This window comes from Orcinus orca, chromosome 16, assembly GCF_937001465.1.
Source record: "Orcinus orca chromosome 16, mOrcOrc1.1, whole genome shotgun sequence".
Lineage (NCBI taxonomy): Eukaryota > Metazoa > Chordata > Mammalia > Artiodactyla > Delphinidae > Orcinus > Orcinus orca.
The window spans coordinates 70,674,958-70,687,889 of NC_064574.1; the positions used below are offsets into that span (position 1 = coordinate 70,674,958).

General features: G+C 50.3%; 1 protein-coding gene across 2 annotated transcripts in view; it reads left to right on the forward strand.

Annotated features, from left to right (window-relative positions):
• KATNIP (katanin interacting protein) overlaps window positions 1-12,932 on the forward strand; it is a 184,140-nt gene that overhangs the window by 21,546 nt on the left and 149,662 nt on the right. The window lies entirely within an intron of this gene.

Here is a 12,932-nt window from a genome sequence, read left to right on the forward strand (position 1 = left end):
CACCATTTTAAAGTGTACAATTCCAGGACTTCCCTGGCGGTCCGGTGGTTAAGACTCCGCACTTCCACTGCAGGGGGCACAGGTTCAATCCCTGATCGAGGAATTAAGATCCGCATGCCTCATGGCGCAGCAAATAAAAAAAAAAAGGGTACAATTCAGTGATATTCGCAAAGCTATGCAACCATCACCGCTATTTAGTTCCAGAACATTTAGATCACCCCATATAGAAACCCTGTACCTGTTAGCAGTCACTCCCAGTCCTCTTTCCCCCGTTCCCTGGCAACCACTAATCTACTGGTACTTTCCGTCTCTGTGGATTTGCCTGTTTCGGACCTCTCATATATATGTAGCCTTTTATGTCTGTCTTCCTTCACTTAGCATAATGCTCTCAGGGTCAGCCGTGTGGACACATGTGCCTGGGCTTCATTCCTTCCTATGACCAGATGATATTCCATTGTAGGGATATGCCACAACCTGTTTATCCATTGTAAACAGGGATATGCCACAAACTGTCATCCATTGATGGACAGTTGGGTTGCTTCCACTTTTTTTTTTTTTTTTTTGCGGTACGCGGGCCTCTCACTGTTGTGGCCCCTCCCGCTGCGGAGCACAGGCTGCGGACGCGCAGGCTCAGCGGCCATGGCTCACGGGCCCAGCTGCTCCGCGGCATGTGGGATCTTCCCAGACCGGGACACGAACCCGCGTCCCCTGCATCGGCAGGCGGACTCCCAACCACTGCGCCACCAGGGAAGCCCGGGTTGCTTCCACTTTTGGGGCTATTATGAACAACACCGCTAGGATGGCATCCCAGTTTGACAGCGGAGGAAACTTAGGAACAGGTATCTTTTCCCACTCCAAAGAGCCTGATGGGATTCTTACCCAGGTGCCTGGGTTCACAGCCGAGTCCTGACCACCCAACTTGGCTGTTTAGCTGTCGAACTAAGGCCTGGAAATTGAGGACCTATGTCACACACCTTCATGGCAACCATGTTTCAGAATTAAATATTGGGCCCCGTGGTCTGAGGAATTCATTTTTGGGGGACTTGGGTCTGTCCTGTTTGAATTCAGGAACATTGTGGGAAGTCCTGGCTGAGTCAGGACTGTCCATTCAATTCAGTTTGCGTTTACCAATGGCCTTAGATATAACAAGGTTCAGCCCTGCCCTGGGAGTTCATGGTCAAGTAACTGCCGTCGGTCCCCAGGAAGCAGACTGTGGGATGGAGGTGTGCATGCAGGAGGCTGACTGGGGAGGGCTCTCAGGAACAACACCCGTGAGGATGAGGGAAGCAGGGTTGGACAGAGGGAGGAGCTGAACGGTGATGCCGGCCTTGCTGACCCCACAGGGAGCTGTGGGGATGGGTGACCCTTCAGAGATGTTCCCAGTTGAGGCAAGGAGCCTGGGTCTTTGTACCCTTGTCATTAATCAGTATCAGAGATCCGGTATAACCTGGGGCAAGACAGGCTTCTCTCTGGGAAGGGACACAGCTCCCAGCAGCTGGGGTGTGAGTGGGTGATCTGGGCCCGTAGCACAGAGTCCACTATACACACCTAGGCCCATGTCCATGGTGGCTTTCATCAGTGTCCTGACAGGGAACAGTCTGTGAAGATGCTTCAGGAGCACAGCTGAGGGAGGGTGTAACCCAGCCTGGGATGGTGAGCAGGGAGGAAGGGGCATCTTAACTGTGCGATGCACCTTGAACCCCAAACCTATACATTCCAACCGCCAGTCCACGAACTCTGCCTCTTGGGTGCCTCAGAGTAGCCACACGACTGCTCCAAGCCAGACTCAGCCCCGCCCCTCCTCCAGCCTTGACCTCTCCGAGAATGGTACCACCGCCCCTCCTCCAGCCTTGACCTCTCCGAGAATGGCACCACCGCCCCTCCTCCAGCCTTGACCTCTCCGAGAATGGTACCACCGCCCCTCCAGTTACCCAGGCCAGAGGCTGCACAGTCATCAATACTTCGTTCTTCCTTGCCTCCTTTTTCCAGCCCATCACCAAGTCCCCCGCCCTCACCTTGGAAGCATGTTCTCCCTGCTTCCTCCATGTGGCTGACACCTCTTGTCCGAATACCCACAGCACCCACTCCCGGCTGCCTCTCACTCCAACCTCCACCCTCTACCCCAGTAACCCCACGTGGCTTCCCATTGGTCTGGGCTTAAGGGAAAAACTCCCTGCTGTGGCCCACATGGTGGTCTTGCCCGCTCAGTCCTGAGTCAACCCCTGCTCCCCTGCCCCCCGGCTCCAGCCCCTCTGTCATTCCTTGTCCCTCTTGATACCGACCAGGGTTCTTGGCCTTCCCCAAGCAATAGAAATTGACTAGAGGCCAGACAAGAAATTCAGGCAAGCCTTTACTGAGGCCCCTGCAGCCGCCGGAAGGAGCAGGAACAAGTAACAGGTCCCCTTACTTGCTCCCCGAAGTGGGGGGGGGAGCCGGTACCCTATATGGGGTGAGGGTAGGGGTGTGTCCCGGGGTGGGGTCGGAGGCGTGGCTTAGGTGGTTTGCCCACCCCTTAGGTGGTGAGTGCAGGGGGCATGCGCAGTACCCTGCTTTTGCTCCCGGCCCTTCAGAAGTGTCAGTTGGGGCTTTTTTTGGTCTTTCTGTATCTTTTTGTCTATAATTTGCCCCAACTGCACATGCACGCAGTTATTTTTAGTCCCTTATAGTTTCTTTGTAATTTGTAGCTTGAGGAGACATTTGTCCAGGTGCAAGCACTGCAGCACTGCAGCAAAGGGTCCCACATCCCAGCTTGTCTCACTCTTGCTCTCTGCTCCCTCTCACCACGTGGCCTTCACACGTGCGTTCATTTTGCTTAGAGCACACCCTGCTCTGCACCCGTAAGTTAACTTGTTCGTCCTTCACATCGTGGTTGTTGTCACCCTTCCATGGAGCGTCACCTCACCTCCCTGCCACAGTCGTGTTTCCCATTGAAAACCTCTCAAGGCACCATTGCACCTGCCTCCAGAAATGGCTGACGATGTACTTTGGTGGTGGGGTCGTTTGCTTAAAGTTGGCCTCCCTCCCTAGATGGTCCATTCCCTAAGGCAAGGGAACTTGTCCCCGTGGGGAATAGGAGGTGCTCAGTCAACCTAAAGGGGGGGAAGGGGAGACGGAGGGAGGGAGGAAAGGATCACAGCCCCACGTGATCGGGGAGGAGATGGGGGCGAACCGTCTCCTTTACATTCCTGGATCTCCAGGATCTCACACGGCAGAAATCTCGACTAGTGTGTGAGACAACATCAAAATGGGGACCCTGAGCCCCACTGCACCGCCCTAGACTTGAGCAGAACGTTTCACTCCCTTCCTGGCTTTCCCCACCACTCAGCACCTGTCATCGGCGCAAACAGGCCTTGTCCCTCATCGGGCTTTAAGCTGGCTGGAATGTCGGAAGCCAGGGCTCTCCCCTGCGATCAACCAGCATGCTCTGACCACTCTCCATCCCAGCCCCGAGATGAGCTCCCAGGGTGTCCTGGCACTGGGCCTTTGCACACGCTGTTCCCGCCCGGATGCCCTGCCCACCCCGTCCACCTCTGAGCTCCTTAGCGTCGGCACCTGTCCTCTCCTCTGCAGGGCCTGCCCCACCCCGGAGCGGTGCCAAGGACCCGTCCTCTCCACCCACCGCGCCCGGCACAGCACCTACTCCATGGCCTCAGAGCAGTGTCTTTGCTGCTCCTCTAATTTCCTTGAGGACGGGGATCTTGTCTTCCTGCCTCCCTCTCTCTCTCTTCCTCTTCATCCCTTCCTTTCCACAAATACGCTGGCCCGGCCCTCATGGGTCTGGCATCCCAGCAGGGGAACCACAAACAAACAAACAGAGATACTTTCAAAGAGGGAAGTACTGCCACGTCGAGGAGGCTGAGAGGGCCGGGGACAGTCAGAAGAGGCCCCAAGAAGGGCGGCACATGCCCATGAACAAGAGGAAGCCATCCAGGCAGGGGGAAGAGCAAGTACCTCAGCCCTGAGGAGGAAGGGGCCTCTCTGAGAAACAGCCTGAAGAGCTATTGGGCTGAGGGGGGTGCAGGAGGTGGGAATGAGGTCAGGAGGGTGGTGGAGCCAGATTACATCCATCTCTGTCTCGGACCCTTAGCGCAGCACCCGACCCATAGGAGAAGCTCAAGGAGTCTTTGTTGAATCAGTGGGGAGGGGCCCTGAGTGCTCCCCTTTTAGGGGGCGGGGGGGCAGCCCTGGAAGGAGAGCGTCCACTCAGGCAGCCCAGCTTGCTGGGCAGGAGGTGATAGGTAAGGTCCTGGGGATGGATGTGCTCTGTGAGAGGTTCATTCCGTTAGAAGGAAAAATTCTCGGATGCAAATCAAGTGGTGGAGGCAGAGATTGGAGGGAAAATTCCACCCAGGCCGCCTCTCTCCTCTCATCAGGCCAAGCGACGGGTGCTGTGGGATTAGAGGCTCTGACAGGTAACAGCCGCCCTAAATCAGTTTAGCACCAGTCTGGGAGTTCAAGGGCAGGCGTGCCTTGTTCCCTCCTTAGCAGTCAGAGGCTGTTTACACTACTGGGCTTCCGGTGGGCCCTGCAGGCCTACGTCCCCTCCCAAGCTCTCCTCAGGGTGGACGGTGGGAACAGCCTCAGCCCATGGCAGGTCTGCTCAAAACCCTCCACTAGCCTCCTGGTCACCTCATAGTAAGACCAGAGTCCTCACCATGGCCTCCACCCCCCATCTCAGGGCCTTTGCACTTGCTGTTCCTGCCACCTGGAAACCCCCTTTGTCCAGATTCCCACAGGGGTTCATCTCCTCCACTTCCTTCAGTCTCTGCTCAAAAGTCATTTCACCAGAGGCCTTCTCTGACCCCCTGGCTAAAATAGCACCTCTCTCCCCACTCCCTCTGTTTTTCTCTACCTCCTATTTTCTGTAGCACTGAGCATCATTTGACATACTATATATTTACTTTTTTTTTTTTTTTTAATTACTTGTCTCCTCTTGCTAGAATGTGAGCTCCATGATAGTGGAGACTTTGATGTGCCCACTGTGTCCAGAAGAGGTGTTCAATAAATATTGAGTGAACAAATGAATTGGGGAGATGAGGTCAGCGCCTCCCGCCTCTCGGGGTTGTGTGGACGTGGAATTTCGGGCACCGAGCTTCCCAGTGTGTGGTTTGCACACTTGCACAGCACTGCAGGTGGCATGTAAACGTGCTATTTCAGCAGGGCCGTATTTCTGTTTGCCTTCGGTTTATGGCAGGCGATAATGATTTTCCATTTATGACGTTAATATAAAGTTTCCTTTTTGAAGCAAGCTCATTCAAGATTAAAAAAAGAAAAATCTATATTTGCCAGCCTAAAAGATAGTTTATAATACACATTGCCATCTTACAAGGAAACTTTTCTGAGACTACAAAGAAACGTTAATTATTTTCTAGTGGCTATGTATTGAAAATGATTTTTTAGATAGAAAAACATTTTCATAAAGATACAGAGTACCACGTCCTGGAGACCAGGAGGAAGCCCTAGATTCTGGATCTGCGTCAATATTCTACACACCTGAAACTAAGTATAAAATCTCAAGGTGTACATTGGTTGCAGTAAATAATGGTGCATAGGTGTTTGAGAAATAACCCAAAGTCTTCTTTGGATTATCTACCTGGTATGCGAATAGCATGTGATTTTTATTGGCACATCTACCCAGGGCATGCGACACTCCAACCTTTGCTTCAGTGTTTGTGTTGTTTTGATCCACCTCTAGGAGGCAGTCTCAGCCATTGCTTTAGGTCTCGCAATGTAAGCATACTAAATGCGGAGTATTTATTGTTCTTGTTTTGAGGATGGGAGTACATCTGATATGTCAGCAAAAGCCGCAAAAAACAAACTCAGAACTATACCTTTTCATTCAACTAATATGCATTAAGGACTTACTATACAGCACCGGGACACAAAGAACAGAATCACTGGGAGAACACTGGGGTGGGTTTTGAAGGAAGAGTAGGAGTTTTGTACTGTGAGATACATTTGGATCGTCGCTTTCTGTGGGCTTAGGGCCATCGTTGAGAATATTCATTAAGGAATTATTTTAATCCTCTACTAAATGCTCCTCTGGCTGTAGGACACGGCAGACTTCAGATTCAGACACCTCTGAGTATTAGTTCTTCCACTGTACCACCGAGAACTCACTCAAGTGTGAGTTACACACACACACACACACAATTCAGAGTGGCTTGAGTAAAGAAAGGAATGTATTAGCTCTTGTGACTTAGAAGTCCAAGATAGTGCTGGCTCCACGCGGGGCTGGTTACGGGGGTTGAACACGCTTAAGAAGTTCTACTTTCTATCTGGTCTGTCTCTCTGTGTCCTCAGTTCTGCTCCCTCTATGTTGCTATCACTCTTGGACAAATCTCTTCATGGAACATAGAAGAACATTCATAATAGTGAACCTAATCCGTTGATTAAAAAATAACTTCTTGGGCTTCCCTGGTGGCACAGTGGTGGAGAGTCCGCCTGCTGATGCAGGGGACACGAGTTCGTGCCCCTGTCCGGGAAGATCCCACGTGCCGCGGAGCAGCTGGGCCCGTGAGCCATGGCTGCTGAGCCTGCGCTCCGTAGTGGGAGAGGCCACAACAGTGAGAGGCCTGCGTACTCCCCCCAAAAAAATAAATTAAAAAAAATGACTTCTTCCTTTTGGTGGCCCTTGTAGCTCTCAGCTCACATCAGCTAATAATTCCAGGGGAAGAGGAAGACAGACTTTTCCAGCAGATTCAACCAATCCCGGGGTTGAGTCTGTTGGCCTGGCTTTGGGCATGTGCCTAGTCCTAAACCAGTCACATGGCCAGGGAAACGGACTAGCCAGAGTAGCCTGGCCTTGAGTGGCCAGGCCTCTGTCATGTGCTCGCCCTTGAAGTGCCAGCAGTGTTATTTCCACCCACACCACATGGACTGAGAGTGGAGGAGAGGTGGTTTCCCAAAGGAAAACCAAGACGATGTAACTAGAAGAAAATGAATAGATGCTAAACCGACAGAAACAACAAATGTCCACTATCTCCACTTGGACATGGCCTTTGGGCAATTCGCTTCAGCTTTCAAAGCCTCAGTTTCCTCCTCTGTAAAATGGGGATAATGACCCCAGGGCATAGCATTATTGCAGACAGCCACAATAAGCACCACAGAGAGCATCATAAATGGTCATTAAAGCGGCCCAAAGACTGGGCTCCAGTAACCTCGCTTGTCGCTCATAAATCATCCCTCAGTTAAGATGTGGCATTGGGGGAGGGGGAAGGGCAGGGCAGGTGGAGTAGTCAGTCAGGTGTGCGGAAGTGCTTCAAGAACTCTGTGGTGCCCCCGACACAGTGTGTTCACAGCTCATTATTAGACCATTCCAAGTTATTGTTCTTCTCCGCTGGGACTTGACACCTACAAAGTCAGGTCCTCAATGTCCTCCAGCCCTGGCAACCAGCCCTATGCTCTAAGCTGCTCGTTAATGCAGCTCAGGCTCTGGCACTCGCTAAATCAACCCTGTTTAGGAGAATTCCAATATTCTGGCCTCAGAGGAATACGTGATCCCTGAAATATAGACTCTGTCGAGTTCCTTTAAGCATAACTGATTCTTGGCGTTTCTCTCCAATTCCATTTCTTTTTCCCCCAGAGAGAATTAATAATATGGCCATTGATAAAATTCTGCACCATCTCTGGGGCCAGCATTAGGGATAAAGATGATAAGGATAACAATAATGGCAGTGGGACTTTGCTTTCGCATCACGTCCAAATTCCTTAAACCTTTTCCCGTACTTAACTCACGCCTCCCCGACACCCATCACTCTAGTCAAACCCAACTTCTGGCCAATCCATGAACGTTTCAGGCTTTTTCAGGCCCCCAAACCTTTGCCTGTGCTGCTCCAGCTGCCTGGAATGCCTTTCTCTTATTGCCCAGCAAACCTTTCAACTTTCAAATCTCAGCTCAGATGTCTCCTTATTTATTCATTTAGGGCCCATTGTGTGCCAGACAATGTCCTAGGGGCTTGGAATACACAAGTGATCAAAGCAGATGCAGCCCCTGCCTTCATGAAGTTTCCATTCTAGTGCAGGGGATGGCCCAATAAATAAAAGGCTTGATGAATAAGATAAAGTAGAGATTATTAGTGAGCGGTTGGGAGTGTGTACGTGTATGTGTGTGTGTGCGTGTGCGCGCATGTGCGCATACGCGCACGCACAGCTTGCAATTTTAAATAGGATGGCTGGGGAGGACCTCCCCGAGAAGGTAAGATCTAAGACAAGCCTTGAGGAGGTGAGGAATCTGGGTATTTACCTGGGGGAAGGAACGGTGGGTCTAAGGCCCTGAGGTGGGCACATGCTGGGTGTTGCGGGTACTGCAGTGATGAGGAGGACAGTGGAGCAGTGGGAGGAGGTCAGGGATGTGGATGGAGGCCCAGTGGGCAGGGCCTGGTGGCCGCTGGGACCCGTGCAGAGTCCAGAGCAGAGAAGTGACATGATTCAACTTCCCTTTCATCAGGACCCCCGGCTGTAGAAAGGAGAACGGACTGTAGGGGTGAGGGCGGGAGCCGGAGGCCAGTGAAGGGTCCTGAACCAGTGTGGTAGTGGGGAAGTGGGGAGAAGTGGTCAGCTTTTGGATACATGGTATTTTTCGCGTGGAGCTGATGGACTGGACGTGGAGTGGGAGAGTGAGTTAGTGAGTTACGCTTCGAAGGTGACTCCCGAGGATTGGGGCCTGGCCGTGCCCTCAGGGGCCTCCTCTGTTCCCTCCTTCAGATCCTTGGCCTCACATTTTATACATTTTGCTGTCATCACTTGTCTCTTTTTTTTGGCCTCAGACACCCTGGGTAATCTGATGAAAGTTATGGACTCTCTTCCCAGAATAGTACCCTTGTGCAGTCAGTTGAATCGATGTCCCCAGAGCCCCCTGCGGGCCATCCCCCATATTAGGGACCCCTGGCCAGTGTGTGTTGCTTGACTGGGTACATGAAAGCAGGGGGTGCCGTTCACACCGCACACAACAGGAATGGGGGCAGGGTTGTGCAGATCGGCCCCTGGCTGGCGGTTGGGTACTGTCTACAGGCACGTTGGAATCTGAACGCACGCTGGGTCAGTTTTTTGTTAAACCCTCATTGCATAGGTAACAGCCACACAGTAAACACTTGATCAGTGTTTGCTGAAACACAGTGATGATAAACCTGGCGCTTTCTAAGTTTCTCCCACCTTTGTGGGATGCCTTAAATATTAATTAATGCCTCTGCTTTATAGCCTGAGAAATAAAGCCTCAGCAAAGTGAAATATGCCGTGCTGGGGAGAAGTAGTGTCTGATGTCTGACCAGGGTGAGGGTTAGCCAGGTGGGTACTTGGTCAGCCTTAGCAGTTATTATCACGGAGCTGGATGTTGTTGAAGCTGAGACCCGAACCCAGGACTCCAGGCTCCCCACATGATGGTCCCCTCCTTCCCCAGTTCTGTGCTCCAGGAATTTATAATCCAGCTGGGGAATCAATAAGAAGAAGAAAGAAACGGATCCTAAATTACTTCTACTTTTCTCCTAGTTAATCCTTAGAGCAGCCCTGCCAGGTAGACCTTATTACTATTCCCTTTTTACAGATGAGGAGACTGAGGCTCAGAGAAGGTAAGTAGCAGAGTTCAGGACTCACATCCAGGTCTCCAAATCCCCAGATAATGAGTGAGCAATAGATATAGTTAAAGGCTTACAATGTAGCACTTAATTATATATGATTTCACGCTGTATTGTATATAATTTAATACTAATTGCAGGGTTTCAGAATGAGCTGAAGTGAGCGGGGGTGAGAATGGTAGGGGAAGGCTTCGTGGAGAATTGGGGAGCTGAGCTGGGCCTTGGAGAGGATTTGGGTGGAGGCTGGAGGGAAAGGGAATCGAATGATTAAGGCATCAGGATAGCAATGAGCTGGCTGGGAGTGGGGGGGGGCCAGGATAGTACTAGTTAAATAATGGAACTCCATAAATGCAAATGTAACTAACGTTCATTGAGAGCTACCCAAGTGCCAGATACTGTGCTATGTTTTTTTTATTGTTATTGCATCCAACTCACCTTTGACCCTGTGAGGGAAAGACAAATCCAACCAGACAGGTACTATTGTTACCTCCATTCGATAGATAAGGAAACAAACAGCACTGTTGTGACTTGGAGCCAGGCCTGGACTCCAAAGCTCACATTCTTCACAGCTCAAGTTCAGTGCTGATCTGATTAGAGGTGGGCGTATTGTGAACAGTGGGGAATAAGCTGGGCTGGTCTAGGGCCTTGCTGGCTAAGTGTGGCCCACGGGCATTGCCTGGGAGCTTGTTAGACGTGTGGGCTTGGGACCCTTCCCAGTCCTACGGAAGGAGAACCTGCATTTCAGCACAATCCCCAGGTGATTTGTGTTCTCATCAGCATTTGAGAAGCACGGGGCTGGTGAGTAGTTCGGCTGGATATATGCCTGAGCTCTTCGAATCTTTCCTATGACATCTCCCTGCTGGCAGAGGCGAATAAATGTATTCCCTGAGGGTCTGAGGTAAAAGCCCAGGACAGCCGCCCCATGCTGAGATTCCTCTGAAGTCTCATATTTCATCTAAAAACATCATTGACTATTTCATTACATACCATAATATATCAGTGGTCATTTTAATATCTCAAAATGGTTATGTAAATTGCCATGGAGTAGGATCCGTATTCCGGGGAGATGCATGGGATGGGTTTCCTTGTATCTTAAATGGGGTAATAATAACCACTTCAAAGTCTGCTGCAAAGATCAAAGGAGAATCATGTATATGGAATTGCTGCGTCAACTGTCCGCATCGTACACATGTTGTTGTGGAAGGAACTGAGAATCCTCTCCAGACCCAGTGTCCCGCAACCAACCAGCTGTCCAGAGGGCGGAGGTCACAGTGCTTTTCTCACAGTCAAGGTGAGGCAGGGCTCAGTCCCGAGGAGGACAAGGGAACATCTCTGGGCATCTCAGGAAGCCAGGGAAATAGGAATAGGAACACCTATTGCTAGTTTGTTTAAATTTCTTATGATTTTATAAAATCACCCTTTCTTATTATTCCCCACTTCCTGATTGGCCAGATTAGTTAAGCCGGAAAACCCCAGGAAAATCCAGAGGCTTCAGAGACATCGGGTGAGAGAAGATGGGAGTACAGCATCCTGTCCCCAGGTGGCCCAGAGAGAGGGGAGCCTGGGAGGAAAAGTGGGGGTGACAGGGAAAGAGGGAAGCAGATGGCCACAACCTGGAGTCCTATAGGAAAAGGGGAGAGAAGGGGACTGGGCTGTCAGCCCTGGACTAGCAGTGACTCTCTGGCTTCCCCATCCAGGGGACCCATTTCCTTGTATCGGAAGAAGAGAAGACAGAGGGAGAGAGACCCAGAGAGGTGAGATGGACAGAGACAGTGACCATCCACGTCCAAGGCCAAGGAGGAAGGGCAGCCAGAGAAGGCGCAGGAGGGAAGGGAGGCTCATTCAGAACCGCAGAAGCTACAGGAGGGGAATTTGGGGACGGATGGGTGGGAACAGCTCCCCATGGCCCGGAGCAGTAGAAAAGGATGAAGTTGGGAAGAGCTATTATATTTGCTTAAGGAGGCTATGAGTCACCCTCGGGGAGAGTTCTGGTAGATTAGTGGGGTTAAGGCCAGATTTTGAGGCGCTAAGAACAGAATGATGGAGATTCTTTTTTTTTCTTCTTCCCATGATAATCGTTAGGATTTTCACACCAATTGTGTTTCTCTTACAAATGTCTTACCATTTAACACTTAATCTCTGTGACTTGTGACTAGAATGAAGCTGATATTGTCCCTTTAATCCACTCCTTGGCAAAAAGTTAGTTAAGAAACATAGAAAATTACAAAGCATTGTTAACAGTATAATCCGACTTTTGTTTAAAAGAATGTGTGTGTTTGTGTATTTATAAATATGAACATATGTATATTGTAAACAAAGAAAAACATCTAGAGAAATATGTATCAGATTGTAATGGGGGTTTCACTGGTATATACATGTTGCTTTTAATATGTATAGTTTATTATACATTTATTATCCCTCCATAAAGCTGTAACAAATTCTAATAGGGGTTATCTCTAATGGTCAGGTTACGGTATATGACTTATAATTCTTTTGGCTACAAAGGGCAGAAACTCAGCTGAAACTTTAAAGCAATAACTAAGTTGTTCCAGTACTTCTTCAGGCATGGGTGGATCCAGGGGCTCAAATTATGTTATTGGGAATCTCTCCTCTCCATCTCTGGGATCTGCTGTCTTCTTTCTTGACTTCATTCTCAGGCAATTCCAGGCCTGCGTCTCATCACTTTAGCACCCCAGTGGAAAGAGAACAGCTTTTTCCCCAGGAGTATTAGCAAAGTCCCAGGGCTGACTTTCAAGGGCCGTGCTCAGGCTCATCCCTAGACTAGTGAATCGTTGTGGCTGAGGGGAGAACTATGTTGATGGTTGAGACCAAGGCCAAGGTCATGTGACCCAAGAGGAGACCAAAGGAACTTTCATGGGCATCTAAGGAAGCCAGTGAACTGAAAAAAGGGGGCCGAATGGTTCCCCCGAAGAAATTCAGAGTTCTGTGGCCGGAAGAGGAAGCAGGAAACCACAAATGTCTGCTTTAAAGGAGCCTTCACTCTCTGGGTCATATATTTTTTTTGGGGGGGTCATATATTTTTGTAATGACTGAGTTGTTTATAATAAGCATGCGTTTTTCTTACAATGGCAAGAGAAAGATGAGCTTCCCCTCTTTTTTTTTTTTTTTTTGCAGTACGTGGGCCTCTCACTGTTGTGGCCGCGGTCTTCCGGTGCGGTCTTCCCAGACCGGGGCACGAACCCGTGTCCCCTGCATTGGCAGGTGGACTCTCAACCACTGTGCCACCAGGGAAGCCTGAGCTTCCCCTCTTAAACAACTGATCTGGATTCCATCTGGTTGGGACAACTGAGATCACAAAATCATGAGTGTGGAGAAAACAGTAAAGCCCAAGTCTTCTCA